Genomic DNA, 21,563 nt, shown 5'->3' with positions numbered 1-21,563 from the left:
CTGATGAAGATGAAGACCGTCTGAAGTCAAACCTGCGTCCACTCGCTCACCAGCCCGTCTCGCCCGCTTGGAAATGTTCCACCAATTAAAGCTGGTCAAATAAATATGCAAAATCAGAACAGTGTCCAGGAGGGGGCGTCACACCACAAATCAATGTAGACAAAGGTCTTCTTTCATTTCTGTGACGTCACTGCAATCACTGCAGCCATGTGTGCACATAGACACATACACACTCTTCACACATACACACTCTTCACACATACACACTCTTCAAACCTACACACTCTTCAAACCTACACGTACAGCATCATAGGACACGATGTCTACTTGAATCAAAGACATCAGGTCTAGAGTGAATATCTTGAGATTGATTTGTTCTGAATCGTTGACCAAATTGCATGTCAATCACTCTCTTGATGGACAGTAACTCACAGATTATTACGTTTGTTGAAAATATTTCTACGCAATTTAAATGTATATAAGAGGAAACTAATGCAGTTGTTGAGAACGACATAATCTTCACTGTGTTCAAATATATTTTTCCTTAATAAAATAATTAATAAGTAACATTAATATGTTGTTTGTTTTTTTTAAATGTAGGTCAAACGCACATTTATAAAGAACATATTAAGCACGAGCCTCGATCCGAGACGTTCATTTTCAACCACTTGTTCCTTTCACGGGGATCATTGGCTGAACTGTCAGAGTGACCCCAGGACACAAGTCACCCACGAGCCTCACACGACCCCGCATCCATGAACCTCGTTATTAAAATATAATTAGACTGACCAATAAGATAACAGGAAAAAAATGGAAGATCTAACTTTTTGATTTCAACCGGTTTGTAACTCATTTTGCAATGTTTACTATGGATTAAAAATGGTTGAGACATCAGTGTCACTCGAGCGAAACAAAACAAAAAAACGGGCGAATCTTAGGAGATGATTATTAAACGTGTTTATTAAACGGATTGAATTGAAAGTTGCATTTGTTTTCCCGCAATTTTTTCCAACGTTTTCTTCACCAATTTATCCTTTATTTAAATAAATAACTAGATTCGCCTTTAAATTCTCATTATTTAAAATACCTCAGGAGAAGAAAAAAAGGACGATGATCAGAGAATATTTCTGAATTAAATATTTCGTTTTTTTGTTGAACAAAACTAATGACCAACTGTAACCTTGATATATTCTTGACATAAAGTGTTTTATCACCGGTTTATTGCGACAAATTGAAGTTGCGCGACAAACGCGCTGCGGAGGAAAACTTCATAATCACGACTATAAACTGTCAACTATTCCAAATAGTTTTACGGGTTTACATGCACCGGCTTGTCTTTGAGGTTCTGAGCTTTTATAGGTACAGTGAGGTGGGAGCGGAAGGGGGTAACCTGGGGGGGGGGGGGGCTCTATGTACGCCCGGGGTCTGTGAACTGATGGCAGTAAATCAGGAGGAGAAAAAGTGGAACAGAAGAAGCGAGTGAGGAATAAAAACAAACCGATAATGTTGATGTAAAAAAGTTCAAACTCACCGCAAACCTGAAGCCGCGAAAACTGGGAAAATCCATTAGAAGTTTGTCCGTGTTGTCGGTTCTTCCTGCGGCGCGTCTTCATTTATAGACCCGGCAGCTCCACCCGGTCCACCTTCGGCGTGACGTGGTTCCGATTATGTTAACGAGGTCTTGCATAGTGTACGACCGCGAGAGTAAAAGCGTGTGCGTGTGGTCCGCTCGCGTGCGCGCGCCCGCGCGTGTGCGTGTGTGTCTCAAGCCAATCACAGCGACGGAGACGTTATCATCGGCCCCGAGGAGAAACGATCTGGAAATGATCGATAATCTGGACATTTATTCAAACGCACTTTTGAACTTTCGTTGCTGTCATTAATGCTCATGTTGTTATTGATGTAATGATGAATAATCTGAGCACAGTTTGGTATTTTATTATATTCAAATCAGGTCAAGCAGCGACAATAAAAAAACATTTTTTTCTGGAGTAAAAATGATAACTACAGCAACATAATGTATTTTAATAATAAAGAATAATCACAAGAATATTTGCGTGATAATATCTGTGAGCTTAAAAATACAGACGAAACGCATGATCTAGATTTACTGCCATTAAAATATATTTGTCTGGTATTTTTTACTTAAAATGTTTTTTTACGTCAGAATAATATTATAAGATAGAGTCCTATTAATGTGTACTAATTTAATGTTATTTCATCAGAACCAATGCGACTATTATTTCCGCACATTTCCAGCAAATATCAACGCGCATCTGGCGCGTATTAAATAGAAGTGAAAGGTTATTGAAATGTATACGTGATGTTTTTAAACAGTCTTGCATTTTAGCAAGTACTGTAATTATTCATCGTTGGTCGACGTCAACGAATTTCAAAACGGTTGTGTTTTATTTAGGAAGTTGTGTTGAGGTTTCTGCACGCACGCTGTGAATCATCAAACGACAAATGAAAAATCGTGAACTCATCTTTGACATTCAGAGGAAATGTTTTTCCCAAATATCTACTGACCAGATTAAAGTAAAGTATAAAAAGAAAAGATATATGAAAAAGAAAGTCTGGAAAAAAAGGCGGTATTTTTATTATTATTTGTGTTATTACAAATAAAACCAAAAAATAACGATAATAATAACAATACTTGCCTTTTTTAACAGTCTTTCTTTTTTATTTTTCGTTCATCTATTCTTCTTGTTTGGAGTAAATATTAAGTATTTACTAAGATGTTAAAACGAGAATGTATGGATCTGAAAAAAATGAGCAATGATTTAATAAAAATGAAATAAATGCTTTTGTGACCCGTTTTCTCTGCTCTTCTAAATATGTTTTAAACAAAAGTGTACTGATAACTCTGTTAAGAATTGTCAATTTAAATAAAACACAATCTCCTGGGGTAAAATAGAGAAGCAGCGCTTGAGAGATAATAAATAAATAAATAAATAAGAAGTCTTGTGTCTGCACTGGCAGCTGCTTGGTCGCATCTCGACGTGTCAATCCAGACTAAGATCGTCCAATAGACAGTCAGGTCAGGATTAGCGCCTCGATTTTGGCATTGTCCCAATTTTACCCTCGGACCTTATCGCGTGACATGAAAGAAATGAACAAATCCACAGCAAACGTCAGACACACAGACAGTTCAAGAGCTTCGTCGCACAATAGATCCATCAACGAGAGACTCGACCTGATCCCCCAAGATGTCCAGCATTGTCCTGTCGCCCTGAACACCCCCGTCACTCGAGAGAGGGAGACTGACACAAATACATCAATAATACATTAACAAACTAGTTAAACTATGATTCGTTTTTTTTATAATCCTGAACCATTATTGTGAAGGAGGGAATTTATTCTAGTGACTCTGGCCAATAAAAAGCTCAGTTCAATAATGAATAGGTTTCATAAGATACGTGAAGAAAATATATTTATGTTTTGCAAAATACATCAATAAAATAAATTAAATTTTTTAATAAATTCTTTACTTCTAATCTAATTAACGCTCTCTGAACTACCTAAACTATTTCCCCTCCACTTTTCTTTTATTGAATTAATATAAACTTTTATTTATAAATAAATATGAAATCAAAAATGGAATTTAAAAGGGAAAATGCGAGAGGATACTAGATCTTTCTTTATACACCTTCTTTTGGAGATTTTCTGGATTGATGACACGTGGTGACAAACCTTGATGCTTGACCAATCACAGCAGAGTGGGCGTGGTTGTGGTGAACAAGATTTTAGCTTATACAGGAAGTCTTCACCTCCAAGGGACTTGTTGTATAAACAAAGCGGGGCTTGATTACAGTTGGCTGGAGGAGTGAAGCCATTATCACGTTGTAATGGACTCTCATAACCTCTAGTTCGCCCAGATTTCAGAGCAACTTTATAAAGTAATGAGTTTAAAACATGATCGTGATGAGGAACTTACTGCGATTTGGAGAGAAAGATTCAAATTGTACAACTTTTGAGTAACTCTGGAGAGTTGGGATAAGATCTCGTTGGCAGGAGGTATTTCAGTGTTGACATCAACAACTATAGCTCTTGAAGGTCTGAACAAGTGATGTATGAATTGACGCACGGACGACCAGGAAACACAACAGGACACAAAGTACGAGTCTCTTTATTTTGTTGACAGATCATTAGATAAAGTTACTTTACAAGCAATTTCTCAACTTTGTGACAATCATGTAAACAGTGGTCTGAAAATAAAGGGTTCGTGGATCATCTTGGATGATCAACTCTCCGGGGGGTGAGGGTTCTTCAACTGCTGATCTTGAGTTAAGGAACTGTGTGGACTAACATGAATTATTACATATAATAACACTCAGAAGTATCTCAGTTCCATTAGTTAGAGTTGTTGTCTCTTTGCATGCTTTACTTTACACTTTGAAGTTGAGCTCTGTTGTCCCAGCTAACCTGGGTCGATAGAGCTTACGGGGATTGTAAGAAAATTCTGCAACACCAGAGTCAAGTACTGGACAATACTACACATATATACTTGTTACTACACTATCACAACACCAGAGTCAAGTACTAGACAATACTACACATATATACCTGTTACTAAACTATCACAACACCAGAGTCAAGTACTGGACAATACTACACATATATCCTTGTTACTACACTATCACAACACCAGAGTCAAGTACTGGACAATACTACACATATATACTTGTTACTACGCTATCACAACACCAGAGTCAAGTACTAGACAATACTACACATATATACTTGTTACTACACTATCACAACACCAGAGTCAAGTACTAGACAATACTACACATATATACCTGTTACTAAACTATCACAACACCAGAGTCAAGTACTGGACAATACTACACATATATCCTTGTTACTACACTATCACAACACCAGAGTCAAGTACTGGACAATACTACACATATATACTTGTTACTACGCTATCACAACACCAGAGTCAAGTACTAGACAATACTACACATATATACTTGTTACTACACTATCACAACACCAGAGTCAAGTACTAGACAATACTACACATATATACCTGTTACTAAACTATCACAACACCAGAGTCAAGTACTGGACAATACTACACATATATCCTTGTAACTACACTATCACAACACCAGAGTCAAGTACTGGACAATACTACACATATATAATTGTTACTACACTATCACAACACCAGAGTCAAGTACACAACAATACTACACATATATACTTGTTACTACACTATCACAACACCAGAGTAAAGTACTGGACAATACTACACATATATACTTGTTGCTACACTATCACAACACCAGAGTCAAGTACTAGACAATACTACACATATATACCTGTTACTAAACTATCACAACACCAGAGTCAAGTACTGGACAATACTACACATATATACCTGTTACTAAACTATCACAACACCAGAGTCAAGTACTAGACAATACTACACATATATACTTGTTACTACACTATCACAACACCAGAGTCAAGTACTAGACAATACTACACATATATACCTGTTACTAAACTATCACAACACCAGAGTCAAGTACTGGACAATACTACACATATATACCTGTTACTAAACTATCACAACACCAGAGTCAAGTACTGGACAATACTACACATATATACTTGTTACTAAGTAAGTAAGTAAGTAAGTAATATTTATTTATATAGCGCTTTTCGAGACCAGGGTCACAAAGCGCTTTAACAATCAAAACAATACTCAAAACAATACATACTTCAAAGATCAAGACAACACCGAGAACAACACATATATCCTTGTTACTACAGAATCATAATATCGTGGACCCTGTATGGTGATACGTATGGTATCGACAGATTCCTGCCAACACACACACACACACACACACACACACACACACACACACACACACTCACACACACACACACAGCTCACTCTTCTCTCTCCAGTGAGCCTGGAGTTCCGGGTGTTCGTCGCCGGCAGCAAGAAAACATGTAAACACCAACACAGCTGCTCGGCTGCATTTCCTGTCTGTTGTTCTATCACTCCAAGTAGCCGCTGACACTTAAAGCGCCGCTCCACTAATCCTTAATCCCGGTCTTTTAAAAGCTTCTGTAATGGAGATGCTGCTCCTGAAGCGCCCCCGGGGGCTGCTGCCATCGCGGCGGCTTAGTTTTTTGGTGTCGGCTGGAGACGATGCGGAGACGACGGTGAGGAAGGAAAAAATATTTTGATACCAAGAAGTAGTCGTAGAATCAAGTACCGGTCTGAGTCCAGATGGAGCGAATGTGTTGTTACCGATCAGAATCTATGGTGTTTGCTAGCATGTGTGAGCCCAGATATTTCCCCCTTGTCCGTGATCTATGATAAATAATTGAATCTACATATATAAATATGTTGTTATCCATGATAGCGCCCCCTGTTGTTACAGACGTTGAGAAGCATGAATGAATGAAATAAAACATTTTTAAAAGTTTCAGTCTCGAGAAAGTCCATGTTTTCTTTGGCCCTTGGAAGCATCTGTGCTTCTTCTTCTGCCTGAACTTTATTGACCTTGACCTGCGCCGAGGTCGGGTCACATGGTGTTTCCTCTCACGCCTGAAACCTGAAGTGCAGCGAGACGTCGAGTCATGTCAAGGAAAAATCCCCTTCGTTGGGTTGAAATTCCTTTGGGCTGCAATAGTTCGGGTCTGAAGGGCACCGATGTATCTTTTTTTATCAGGTGGTTGATCAGTAGGGCCTTTGTGTGTGTGCATGTGTGTGCACGTGTGTGCATGTGTGTGCATGTGTGTGCATGTATGTGTGTGTGTAGTTTAAAAAGTGCTCTTTTGCAAACACCGAATTATCTTTTCGCCTCCTGAAGCAACGATCTGAGTGTTTCCTTTGATCCGAGTCCCGCTCGTGTCTGTGTGTGTTTGGGTGGTACTGCCAACTGGAACTGTGTGTCTTTGTGTGTGCGTGTTTTGGCTTGTGTGCGTTTGTATGTGTGAGATCTTACTCCATATTTAAGGGAATCGTTTAAGGAATCGTAAGTTACAGTGCATGAACCAATCAGAGCCTAGATTTGAGCACTGACGGGCGCAGACGGACGACAGCCTCCGATGGAACTGAGGATGGCGGCGTCCAAATCTGAGTCTCAAAACACTTTAGGGACCTGATCCACCTCGACCTCCACCTCTATCCAGAACAGGCGGGTCTTTCAACCTGATAACCCAACTGAGTACTGGAGGTTAACATTAGTCCTGTTACCTCATAGTCCTAGATGGATGGATGGATGGATGGATGGATGGATGGATGGATGGACGGACGGATGGATGGATGGATGGATGGATGGATGGATGGATGGATGGATGGATGGATGGATGGATGGATGGATGGATGGATGGATGGATGGATGGATGGATGGATGGATGGATGGATGGATGGATGGATGGATGGATGGATGGATGGATGGATGGATGGATGGATGGATGGATGGATGGATGGATGGATGGACGGATGGATGGACGGATGGATGGACGGATGGACGGACGGAGAGACGGATGGATGGATGGACGGATGGACGGATGGACTTCATAATCCCTCTGAAGATCTTCTTCGGGGAATTGTGTTTCCAGTTCACAGCAGACGATAGTTTCATAAAAACAATAACAAGAACAAAAAGCAATAAAAAAAACAAAGTGCAAGGGATGACAAAGTTCAAATATAAGGAACCTCCTGAATATGTAGGAATATCTTACTGTCGTCACTATAAGCACGAGTATGGATACTTAATATCAGAGAATCAAGGTCAAAGAAAGTTCATCGGTTCTCCAGACATCAGGTGTTGATGCAGGTTTGAGGGTCTTTGGCCCTGAGTCTGGAATATTAGCTCATGAGTAGAACTTTTCATGGCAAAGCTAAACCACATGAAACTATTAATGGAATTTGATTTGCTCATGTAAGAAAAACAACAACCCAGACCTTTCCAGACGTCCTAACATGTCGGTGTAGTTCTGCCAGCATGTGTCTCCATTGGCCCCAAATGGTCTTTGAAAATGTTTTTTAAACTAAAACTGAAAACTCATGGTGACAGCAGGATAATCCTACATATTCATCGGGATTATGGTTAACATCCAGTGCTAAGTTGGGTTGTTGGTTTGGCAACACCTCCGTTCTGAAGGTAGAGTGCACAAGGAGGGCTCCCTGAAACCTTTTCAACCCGGGACCTTTGACCTTGGAGGAAATCAGTATCCATCAGTGAAATGACAGCTCTTTTAGCAGCAGGGCTTTTTCACTCTGCATTTCAAAAGCCACCAGGTCGTTGATCTGGTCCCGGCAGCTCGGGCCGACTTTCTCACTTCCTGCTCTGCTCAAGAGCTGCCAGTCAACTCAGTGCCTGTCGACTCACCTCAGAAGCGGCTTCTTTACACGTCCTTCTCCCCGAAACCAGAGCCCAGACGAGCGGCAGGAGGCAGGAGAGAGAAAGTGCCGGCCCTGGTCCCGCGAGACCCGCCGAGATGAATGAGGAATAGAAATTAAATACTGAGGCGATGACAAGGTGGCGCGGGACGTCAGGCTAATGTGGCAGATTCACTTTTGGCCATCTGTCATCGTGAGGGTCGGAGACTCCACGTCAAAGATAGAGAAGAAGATAGTCTGTTTCCATCAGATGTTGACGCAGGTTCGTGGGTGTGTGGCCCTGAAACTAGGATTATTCACTCACGATTTAAAGTTTATGACGAGGCTAAACCACAACAAACGATTAACTAAATAGTGTTATTACAACAACAAAAAAACAGAAGCAATGCAAAATCTACACATGGTTTAATAAAGTGTTCCAGTGACACTAGTCTTAGCAGCAGTAACGCATTGAGGCCATACAAGTTGAAAAAAAAACTTTCAGGAAAAAGAAGAAAACCCACCAAAGGACAACGTGGAATTGAGAGAAAAAAGTCAATGTGAGTGTTAAATGCATTTAAATGATAAATTAATACTCAATTCATTTCAATCATTTCTGGTATATTAGCAACGTTAGCTAACACGGCAGGAGAGCTCAATGTAAACCAGGATCACATCTGGACAAATCGAAACCACATGTATTCATGGCTCTCGGCTGTGAGAGTCTCATAACAACAAGAATCTGATTAATAATCTGAATTTATGACATATATTATTCACATTCTCGCACCAAGACCTGTTCAGCCACCTCATGGTACTGACTCATCTTCTACTCGGGGTATGTCCCAAATCGCGCACTTCTGCACTTACACTTTCTGAGTGCACAAGTGCGTCCCGATGAGCAGTGTGCGAAAATGTAGTGCACAATGTGCACTCAATTGGCCAGAAAATTGAGTGTGGATCGATGGACACTTTCCACCCTTAACGTCCTCCATCTTAGTGACGTAGATGAAGCTAAACTGAAGCTAAACTGAACCTAAACTGAAGCTAATCTGAAGCTAAACTGACGCTAAACCGAAGCTAAACCGAAGCTAAACTGAAGCTAAACTGAAGCTAATCTGAAGCTAAACTGAAGCTAAACTGAAGCTAAACTGAAGCTTAACTGATGCTAAAAGCTACGTCACTGACGACGCGTCTTCGGAGCAGATACTGATATTACACTATAATAACACAATAAAACACAACTTAATAACTTGTTTCAATTGTAGAAAAGTGTTGTCAAGTGTCGGTGATAGTGTTTCAACGACTGGTTACAATCAGTGTTAAAAAGTACTAGAAGAAGAAACTGTCGAGTCATTTCCTCAAGTGTGAAGCAGCAGAGTTACTCCAAGTGTACTTTCTTAAAGTGTACTGTAAGCCAGTGCACTTGGAGAAGTGCGCGATTCGAGACACAGCATCGCCCTCATGTCGACCAAGATTAAGGATTATTTTCAGAGTAATCTGTTCCTTTTTAGAGTTATAAGTTTGTTGTCCAAAAATACATTTAAAAACATCTAAATACTTCCGCACTGCTCGTCTTCAATGTCCACAACCATAAAACTATAAATCTTTCTTGGCGGATCAAGATGATTTTCTCTTTGACTCAAAGTCAACATTGGAGTTTCATCGCGTTCACACTCAAGTGTATCAGATGTACATGGATCCAAACTAACCGTCTTAAGTGTGGATAAGAAGAAGAAAAAAAGGTTTCCAGTAAGGTGAGAATCTCCCTCTGGCCCTCCAGGCATGACTGAGTGGAGGGGAACCCCAGGAGGGGAACACCACTTCCTCAACCGTCGGGCAAAGCACCCGCTGAGACAGGAGGCAGCGGTATTGGGTTCAGGTCGAACCGAGAGGTCACAATCCTGACCAGACGTTTACATTTGCTGCTTTAAAATGTGAGAAAAAAGCAGGAGAAGAAAAGAGGAGGGATGGCGGAACGTGGCGAGAGGAAGGAGCCGGAATATTTAAGGCAAACCAAGATGAGGAAGGAGAAGGAAGTAGAACGTTAAAATAAATTCTGAGCAAAAGATCGTTCATTTCAAGAGGACCAGATGACAAGACAATTATCAAAAAACTGCTTTGTTCGCATTTGCACTTTCTCTTTAAAACCTTAGGAAGTTTACTGTCTACGGCTATAACTTTTTTGATTGACAGACAATATTACAAAGGAAATGTTGTCAAAATAAAATAACCCCTTGCCATTTATTTTTATTCATACAACAATACAACTCATTTGAACATTTATTTTACATTGTATTTCTTCGTTCAACCCTTTAAATCCTGGTAAATGTAAGTAAGTAATATTTGTAGAACGCTTTTCCAGACCAGGGTCACAAAGCGCTTAAACAATCAAAACAATACTCAATAAAATATATACTTTAAAGGTCAAGAAAACACAGAGACAAAGACAAGAGTCTCAGAGAATCAAGGAAAAGCCTGAAACAAATAAAAATGTCTTGAGATGTTTCTTGAAGGAGTCAGTAGATCATCAAACACAGATGTTTCTTGAAGGAGTCAGTAGATCATCAAACACAGATGTTTCTTGAAGGAGTCAGTAGATCATCAAACACAGATGTTTCTTGAAGGAGTCAGTAGATCATCAAACACAGATGTTTCTTGAAGGAGTCAGTAGATCATCAAACACAGATGTTTCTTGAAGGAGTCAGTAGATCATCGAACACAGATGTTTCTTGAAGGAGTCAGTAGATCATCAAACACAGATGTTTCTTGAAGGATTCAGTAGATCATCAAACAAAGATGTTTCTTGAAGGAGTCAGTAGATCATCAAACACACATGTTTCTTGAAGGAGTCAGTAGATCATCAAACACACATGTTTCTTGAAGGAGTCAGTAGATCATCAAACACAGATGTTTCTTGAAGGAGTCAGTAGATCATCAAACACAGATGTTTCTTGAAGGAGTCAGTAGATCATCAAACACAGATGTTTCTTGAAGGAGTCAGTAGATCATCAAACACAGATGTTTCTTGAAGGAGTCAGTAGATCATCAAACACAGATGTTTCTTGAAGGAGTCAGTAGATCATCAAACATACATGTTTCTTGAAGGAGTCAGTAGATCATCAAACACACATGTTTCTTGAAGGAGTCAGTAGATCATCAAACACAGATGTTTCTTGAAGGAGTCAGTAGATCATCAAACACAGATGTTTCTTGAAGGAGTCAGTAGATCATCAAACACAGATGTTTCTTGAAGGAGTCAGTAGATCATCAAACACACAGATGTTTCTTGAAGGAGTCAGTAGATCATCAAACACAGATGTTTCTTGAAGGAGTCAGTAGATCATCAAACACAGATGTTTCTTGAAGGAGTCAGTAGATCATCAAACACAGAGATGGTTCCAAAGCTTAGGAGCAACAGTCTGGAAGGATTTCTCTCCTCTGGTCCGGAAGTTCAGGAACCATCAGTAGATTCTGATCCACAGACCTCAGAGCCCGAGCTGGGGTGTAAGTCTGGATCAGATCACTGATGAAAGGTCTGACCATGAATAGATCTGAAAGTAAGAACCAGAATTTTAAAATGATCCTGAAAGAAACTGGCAGCCAGTGAAGAGTTTTAAGGATCTGAGAAATGTGAGTTCTTCTACTAGAGCTACGTCTATGTACTAAATGTGCTAAATGAGTAGATTTTAGACTTCGAAGGGGGTGAACTCATTTACGCTGAGCACTGTATGTAACTTGTTTGACAATACATTGAAATAATAACTCGCAATAATAATTCATTTTACTTGTAATTCCAAACCAACAATCATGAATCTAATATACGTTTACATTACTTCAGAAACTTCTTTTCACCTCACTGTGTTGCGTGGTTGTAACATTTGTGTTCCCTCCACGAGTCCCACATCGTCGCACTCTATCAATCACCACGATAGGAAGGAAGCTGCCAGTGTGAGTGATCTTGGCCCCGCCCACTTCTGGCCCCTTCCCCACAGAGGAAGCTCCGTGGATTTACTTGCATCGCCTCGAACCCTCTCCCACTTTACTGGGACTAATGATACCGTGTGACGTCTCTCTCTCTCTCTCTCTCTCTCTCTCTCTCTCTCTCTCTCTTTCTCTCTCTCTCTCTCTCTCTCTCTCTCTCTGGTGGAAAGTTGTGATCTCTACAAATCTCAGGTTGCAAAGATCAAACAACGGAAGGTTGACAACTTTTTTTTTTGTCCTGAACTTGTCTATTGTTGTTTTTGGGTTCGGCTGTCACTTCTCAATCGTCGACCTCGCTCTTGTTTCTTATCTTCCTTCACCTTTGACCTCCCTTCATCACCACCTTCGACAACCCGCTCTCGGGTCCTTAGACGTCTGACCGTGAATCCAAGAACATTGTGGCGTGAAAGAAAGCGATCTCACCTCCGCCTGTCAGAGAAACAACTTATAAACAACTTTATTTATTATTTATAAACACAACGTAGACTCGAGTGTGAGTTCGGTGACAAATTTGTGCTCTGTGTGGTTGTGTTTCTCTGTCATTTTCTAATTACTCCTCTCAGCTTCAGGAGCGAAAGATCATAATTAGACCGTCTCGCCTGAAACCACCTGTAACTAAAACACTGTCTGGCGTTAAACTCGTGTTCTTCAGCCTCGGTGTCAACCTTCGCTGCATCATAAACACAGACGCGAACAAGTCTCACTTTCCCCTCTTTTGTTCAGACATAGAGTCAGTTGTTCAATCATCAGGGGCCTCATGGACAAAGAAGTTCTTGGATCTTCTACTAAAAACGGTCGGACACTTAAATCCAGAAAATGGTTCACGTACAAAAATATTCAGACGTTTGAATCCGTGCGTCACACATATAAAAGCACTTTTCCTTTGTTCATCTTAATCAACGTACAATTAATCGCAGCCTTGTTCGTCCAGTTCCACTCCTTCATTTACATATTTCAATCATATTTAATATGAAGAGTCTCTCCGTGATCAGAAAAAAAAAAAAATCATGAATTTAAACTGGATTAACAGTTTGTATTCGTTCATTTAAAACATGTCTGACATGAATCACATACTTACATTAAAATGAGTGCAGACAAGCTCCGGTGTAAATGTTTATATTTCACACACACAGTTATAAACACGAATACTTTATTAACAGAGACGATCAGGGGCTTCTTTGAAACATCTTAAAATGGAGTTTAACGAGAATAAAACTGTAAGTCAGTAACTAAAAGCGCTGAGTAGTGACGATGATGATGAAGATGATCTGATCTTCATATGAATGTGTGGCACAACACACGCTCGAATTCTTGTTACCTTTATAAACTAAAGAATTTTGATTATAAATGACAGATGAATGAATCATGTGACGGTGTTTTTATATAAGAGTGTTTTTTCAAGGAGAAAAACTTGATCACACGAGAGAAACTTTAGCCGCTTTCATTCTGCAGCTTCACTTTGATCAAACTGACGTGATGTTGTTTCACAAGAACGTCTGTGACTCTCGTAAAGACTTGAAGCATCAGACGCTGATCATTCTGTTCGTTATATATAAAAACAAGCTCAAAATACCTTTCCATTTTTTCTGAATAGCGTAAAATAGTGGATAAAAATATTCAGTACAAAACGATCGACGTCGTCTTAATAAATACAGATCATCAGTTTGGTGAATGAGAACATATTTATAAGTTTGTGAATAGTTTAATATCCACTGTAACTACAAAAACTTGTGTACTATTTCAACACCTTTCCATCAGTCGCCGTTGTATTGGGCTTTTTGTAAGTAAGTAAGTAAGTAAGTAATATATATTTATATAGCGCTTTTCGAGACCAGGGTCACAAAGCGCTTTAACAATCAAAACAATACTCAAAACAGTACATACTTCAAAGATCAAGATAATACTGAGAACAACACAGGAGTTCGAGAAATTCAAGGAAAAGCCTGAACAAATAGAAACGTCTTATGATGTTTCTTAAAGGAGTCAGTAGATCCATCAAGCGCAAAGAGAGAGAAGATTGTTCCAAAGCTTAGGAGCAACAGCCTGAAAAGATTTCTCTCCTCTGGTCCTGAGCCGTGTGCGTGGAACCATCAGTAGATTCTGATCCACAGACCTCAGAGACCGAGCTGGGGTGTAAGGCTGGATCAGATCACTGATGGAAGGTCTGACCATGAATAGATCTGAAAGTAAGAACCAGAATTTTAAAGTTGATCCTGAAAGAAACTGGAAGCCAGTGAAGAGTTTTAAGGATCGGAGAAATGTGAGTTCTTCTACTTGAGCGGGTCAGAATTCTGGCTGCAGAGTTCTGAATCAACTGCAGACGAGACACATCCTTCTTGTTAAGACATGAAAACAAATCCATGTTTTGGATAGCTGTACCAGATTTCACCTGAGGAAATCCCAAAAGAATGATTTGTTTTACGTGGTGCCAGTACCTGCCGAAACACAGGATCGAACCAGGGACCTTTAGATCTTCAGTCTAACACTCTCCCAATTGAGCTATTTCGGCATATACCAGCAGACTGGTTGGCCGGTTGAAATCCGGCTCGAAGGAAAGGGTTTTTCTCAAGGTTGAAGAGATAAACCTTTGTGATATTTAAAAAAAATGTTGAAACACTGGTTAAAGTGGTTCCATAACCATCCTCCGGTTTGCTTTATTGTCCCTGATTATGAAACATGTTGATTACGTGTCAACTAGTTACCATTGGTTCCATGGTGTAATGGTTAGCACTCTGGACTCTGAATCCAGTGATCCGAGTTCAAGTCTCGGTGGAACCTGTTGATTTAGAAGAACTGTTACTTCAGGTGTCTTTTACTTAGTAGGTCTATTGACTCTTTTGTTAAAATATCTTGCTGTTTTATTCAATATTGATGGTTAATGTAACTCTAGTGTGAACATCTCAACATGACAAGTGAGCCTGACGTGCGTCCGAGAGGTAAATGAGAACAAACTTGTCATGAACTCCGAACTTCTTACCGCTCTTTTCATCGTGGAGACCCCTCAGTACACGAGGCCCCTGAGTTCCCAGTGCTGGCTGCCGAGGTCTCACTCGGGTCACATGACCAGAAGCGACACAGATAGATGGCTGGGTCGTCCCGGCGGCCGCGGACTGATGTGTTATCGATACGTGATTGGATAGTTGGATTAGCCCCGTGTGAGGATGTCGGCGGAACGAAGCGCCGCCGTGATTCAGACTGACGCGAACTGATGGGATGAGCCGCGGGACGGCGAGCGAACAATGAGGCTCACGGGGAGCCTTCGCCTAATCCTCGGTGTGTGTGTGTGTGTGAGTGTGTGTGTGTGTGTGTGTGAGTGTGTGTGAGTGTGTGTGAGTCCCCTGCTAGGTGAAGGAGGGGCAGCATCACCATGAAAGATCAGGAGGAGGGAGAAGCTGATTTAATCAGGAAGTAAAACCCTCTTCATTGACTGAACCCTGGCTGGATGATTGACAGGTGGAGACATTCTTCCGCCCCGGATCAGACTCTTCACTTGGCATCTGACTTGTAAACAGTGAGAGTAGCTCACCATGAGGAGGATCCCTCTGAGTTTGTGTTGTTGTTTTAAAAGACTATTGTATTACAAAAGGTACTGAATTAAAAATGTAACTTTATTTAGCTCAATATTAATCAAAAAGGCAAAAATCTGTTGTTTTAGATAAAGGAAATTAAGTATTGAAATGACACGTACATGTGACATATTAATATTTTATTATGATTAAAATCTTTTTGGATCTACAGCCAATATATCCTCTGCATCAAGAAAAGCAGTGGCCCCCAACTCCTGGTCCAGTACCGGTTTGTGATGCTTTTGTTGCACAACAAGAAGAAAAACATGTGTAGTTTCTGTTTTATGGGTTAATACTGTGTGAAAAAATGTTTTGTTTTGCAAAAGGTTTTCTCTCTAAAGTAACATTGGGGGGTAGGGGGGGGGGTGTGAGGGGGTATTCTATGTCCCCGGGGGCCACATGTCTGGTATAAGGGGCCTTCAGGCCAAAAGAAGGAAGGGACAAATAAATAATTGAATATGGTGGGAAATTTTCAAGATAAAATAATTAAAACAAAAATACATTTGAAGATAAGCTTAGTTCTTAACTTTATTACGTATCATTTTATTTTAAGATTCTAAAAAACATTTCACCATTTATATTAAATACATCAAATACAAAGCAAGTGTTATTATGCCATCAATTTAATGTATTATTATTTAATATAGATTTGATTATAACATTATTATATACAAATATTATACTATGTAAAGTATGAATCAAAAACCCATTAAAAGAACGAATAAAAGACAAAACAGAGGGAAGAAAAAGATATTCAAACGAAGATCTTGAGGAAAATATACGCACAAAAATGCATGATAAAAAGAAGAAATATTTAATTATATATACATTTATTTAAAATGTCATATGAAAGCACTACGAGAAATAATATATTCAAACAAAAATATTCATAAAATAATTGTCGGGTTGAACCAGAAATAGTATTAATGGGTAACGATGTTAAACATTTATAAATGCCCAGTTTTTATAGTATTATTAAGTTCATGCTGGACGTATCACATTAAACCGGTACACAGTGCAAAAAAGGTGCGGCTTCTGAAGTTAAGGACATTCTCTGGTTCATCTCTGCTGAACGTACTGCACTCATGGTTAATCCCACGTTCCATGAACTCACCACGAAACACACATTAAGCTCCAGCTGCAAGTGGAAGTTACTTCTCTTTCTCTGTTCAGCTACGAAAAAATGAATGCTGGCATTTCTTTGTTTTCTTTAGACGTACGCCCCAAAGCTGAACCCCTGCAGGACTGGGGTCTACAGGGGGTTTTGACTATGCAGGTCCTGGTCCAACTATGTTCCTTGACTGGGATGTGGGAGTTTGTTCTGGCCTGGTCATTAGATGGAATGGAAGGACAATCCAAGAACGGCCAAAGCTAGACTCGGCAAATTAAATAGACTCCAGACAAAGGTCAAGTCTATCAAGGTCTTTGATACTTTCTCATGCAGGAAACTCACATTTGACCCTTAACAGCCGGTCTCTCTCCACAGGAACTTGGATTGTTCGTCCCCCCCGAGTGCAGCTTTGTCAGTGTGGCATTAAGAACAGCATCCATTGACAGCCTCAGACTCTGCAGGGTCACAGGACCTCCGGTCTCCACTGAGCATTGTGAGCCACAGTAAGTAAGTCGTGTGAAGATGTTTCTCAGACCAGGGTCACAAAGAACTCTAAAAATCAAAACAATACACAGTTAAAATATATACTTTAAAAGGTCAAGAAGACAGAGACAAACACAGCAGCAACAAGAAAGTTAAGAAAAAGCTCAAATAAAAGTGTCTTCAGATGTTTGTTGAAGGAGTCAGTAGATCATCAAACACAGATGTTTCTTGAAGGAGTCAGTAGATCATCAAACACAGATGTTTCTTGAAGGAGTCAGTAGATCATCAAACACAGATGTTTCTTGAAGGAGTCAGTAGATCATCAAACACAGATGTTTCTTGAAGGAGTCAGTAGATCATCAAACACAGATGTTTCTTGAAGGAGTCAGTAGATCATCAAACACAGAGATGGTTCCAAAGCTTAGGAGCAACAGTCTGGAAGGATTTCTCTCCTCTGGTCCTGAAGTTCAGGAACCATCAGTAGATTCTGATCCACAGACCTCAGAGCCCGAGCTGGGGTGTAAGTCTGGATCAGATCACTGATGGAAGGTCTGACCATGAATAGATCTGAAAGTAAGAACCAGAATTTTAAAATGATCCTGAAAGAAACTGGCAGCCAGTGAAGAGTTTGAAGGAGAAATGTGAGTTCTTCTACTAGAGCAGCTCAGAATTCTGGCTGCAGAGTTTTGTATGAACTGCAGGCGAGAAGATCCTTCTTGTTTAGACACAAAATAAACTGTTACAATCGTCTGAACGAGAAGATACAAACGCATGGATTATAAATTCATACCACTATGGAGCTTCAAATAAATTTACAAATGTACACAAAATTCCCTTTTTTCCATAAGCACTGATTCCAACATTAAAATGGCTGAAAAACGCACTGATGTTCAACCTTAAGTCACACTTGATTGATTATGAATAAAGATAACTTTATTAAGTCTAGTGCTTTGATCCAGAAGTAGCGTAGCACTCCATCCGGACATGCACACAAACACACAAAAACACACACAAACACACACAACAAAGGTGTCAGGATAAAAGCTCCCTCAAATCAAATATTCCATTGGGCTTCCATTCGCAGTAAAGTGATTATAAATCAGTTGATTTATCATCTGTCAGACACAGTTCACTTACAGATAGGAAAACACAAATACACACGTGAATCCTCGCGGTGTGTAGACGGTGTGTTCAGTGGAGCAGGATGAAGGATGAAGGATGAAACGCTGGAGCAGCAGTGACAGAAATGGAGGGAGATGAATGAAGATGGTTTTTAATCTGAAAATTAGAAAATCTAAGGAGGTACGTCTTGAACACCTGCGAGGAAGGATGGAAAGACGAGTCTCAAAAGTGTTGGTGACATGAAAAGAAACAATCTTAGAATGTGTAGTTGTGTAACGATGCGCTTCATTTTTTTTGTCACATTCTGAATCCAAGAAATTACTTCCTGTCTCTGCGGAGTTAAGATTCGAGTCGAAGAGGGTTTTTAAGAAAAGCAAGTCTTGTGAATCGAACTAGAAAATTGTGTATTATTAGAAAAAAGTAGTGATTTAGATCATTTTGTTGTGAACTGATACAAATGTTGGCCCAAGAAAAGGTAGATGTTTCGGGAAGGAAGAGAAAAGAAGGTAAGATTAGGATGTGGAGACAAGATGAGATGGCCAAGGTATAAACTAATGTGTGTATGTGTGTGTGTGTTGTTGTGATGTGTGACTCTATTGTATCATCAGTGTGTGTGTGTGTTGTTGTGATGTGTGACTCTATTGTATCATCAGTGTGTGTTTGTTGTGATGTGTGACTCTATTGTATCATCAGTGTGTGTGTGTTGTGATGTGTGACTCTATTGTATCATCAGTGTGTGTTTGTTGTGATGTGTGACTCTATTGTATCATCAGTGTGTGTGTGTTGTTGTGATGTGTGACTCTATTGTATCATCAGTGTGTGTGTGTTGTTGTGATGTGTGACTATATTGTATCATCAGTGTGTGTGTGTTGTTGTGATGTGTGACTCTATTGTATCATCAGTGTGTGTGTTGTTGTGATGTGTGACACTATTGTATCATCAGTGTGTGTGTGTTGTTGTGATGTGTGACTCTATTGTATCATCAGTGTGTGTTTGTTGTGATGTGTGACTCTATTGTATCATCAGTGTGTGTGTGTTGTTGTGATGTGTGACTCTATTGTATCATCAGTGTGTGTGTGTTGTTGTGATGTGTGACTCTATTGTATCATCAGTGTGTGTGTGTTGTTGTGATGTGTGCCTCTATTGTATCATCAGTGTGTGTGTGTTGTTGTGATGTGTGACTCTATTGTATCATCAGTGTGTGTGTGTTGTTGTGATGTGTGACTCTATTGTATCATCAGTGTGTGTGGGTTGTTGTGATGTATGACTCTATTGTATCATCAGTGTGTGTGTGTTGTTGTGATGTGTGACTCTATTGTATCATCAGTGTGTGTGTGTTGTTGTGATGTGTGACTCTATTGTATCATCAGTGTGTGTGTTTGTTGTGATGTGTGACTCTATTGTATCATCAGTGTGTGTGTTGTTGTGATGTTAGACTCTATTGTATCATCAGTGTGTGTGTGTTGTTGTGATGTGTGACTCTATTGTATCATCAGTGTGTGTTTGTGAAAAACTCTCTTTTCATTGAAATATTGACATTAGAAAATGATCTTAAGCTCCGCCCACTGAAAACACTTTCTGGAGATGAAATCTTGTTTACCATAATCTAGGGTTGTCACCAAAAATTCAGGAGTCGCTACCAAGACCAGTACATTTTTTGACAATTTTCAATATCAAAATTAAAAGAAAGTAGCCTTTACTTACATAAATACACAACTTTAATAAACAAACAGTAGCAACAATTAATCATATTATACATTTCAACAGTGATGAAAAACCTTCAAATATAAAACAACATTTGTTTATAAACTAGCAAACAAAAAAGAAATAAATGAACTATTCTCTGGAAGCGCTTGTGATATTTACCCAGAGAACTTTTGGTTCATTTTGATATTTATTCATGAAACGTCTGCAACAAATGAGCGAAAAATTTAGACGTACTTAATTTTTTCAGCAACAATTCCTCATGTCGAGGCTTCAATACAAGAGGGTCGTTACAGACGAGCAGTATGGAGGTATTTTTGGATGCAGATGAAGACGAAGACAATCCTCTCGCTACATTAAAATGAACAAACATTTTTGTGTATAACTCTAAAAAATAACAGATTACTCTGAAAATAATCTGGTGAATTTAGTGTGAACTGTCCATTTAAGGGTTAATATTTACTCCACATTCATCCGCTTTGAATCCAAAGTATTTCCAAATGTGGCTCCGGGCGAACGGATCAATACGACGCGTTGTTTTGGTTTTTAATTGTTTTGAAGGCAGTAGAAGTTCTTCTTCTGCACTCACTGAGGGTAAACTGACGCTGTCGGTTCCGCCAAGAACACGTGTATTCTGTACTTACGGTACTGCTGTGATTGGTCAAACAACAAATTTCCCCTCGCGGGACAAATAAAGGATTTTTTGATTCTGAGGTTTGTCACCACGCGTCATCAATCACGGAGGTCTCCAACTCCTAGGGACTCGTTGTATAAACAAAGCGGGGCGTGATTACAGCTGGCTGGAGGAGAAGTGAAGCCATTATAACGTCATAATGGACTCTCGTAACCTCTCGTTCGCCCAGATTTCAGAGTAACTTTATAAAGTCATAAGTTCAGAACATGGTCATGATGAGGAACTTACTGCGTCTTGAAGAGAAAGACTTCAACATTGGAAACATCTGAGTCAGCAGAGCTGGAGTTTCACAGTAGTTGCAGTTTAAGAAAACAACCTAAAGACTATTGTAGTCGAGAAGATAAGACAAAAGACACACAAATGGCCGCACACTCACACACAGTGTGTGGCGGGGGTAGTTAGAAGAATAAAGGATGGAAACAAAAAAAGAATAATGACAATTAAAACAAGAACTCGTCACTTCCTTTATGTAAGAAAAAAAAAGTCTGCTGCTGATTCTCCACAATGACCAGCTCTGAGAGGGAGGTCTCGGCCGTC

General features: G+C 39.7%; 2 non-coding genes across 2 annotated transcripts; one reads left to right on the top strand and one right to left on the bottom strand.

Moving 5' to 3' along the window:
- Positions 1-14,782: 14,782 nt before the first annotated feature.
- trnaf-gaa (transfer RNA phenylalanine (anticodon GAA)) lies at positions 14,783-14,855 on the bottom strand. Its single transcript has one exon. It is a non-coding gene; the product is annotated as a tRNA-Phe (tRNA).
- A 197-nt stretch (positions 14,856-15,052) lies between these two features.
- trnaq-cug (transfer RNA glutamine (anticodon CUG)) lies at positions 15,053-15,124 on the top strand. Its single transcript has one exon. It is a non-coding gene; the product is annotated as a tRNA-Gln (tRNA).
- The last annotated feature ends 6,439 nt before the right edge of the window (positions 15,125-21,563 follow it).

The sequence above is a fragment of the Callionymus lyra genome, chromosome 11 (genome assembly GCF_982586985.1).
Source record: "Callionymus lyra chromosome 11, fCalLyr1.hap1.1, whole genome shotgun sequence".
NCBI lineage: Eukaryota > Metazoa > Chordata > Actinopteri > Syngnathiformes > Callionymidae > Callionymus > Callionymus lyra.
Note: the sequence above shows the minus strand (reverse complement) of the source record. Positions and strands in the feature narration are given on the sequence as shown.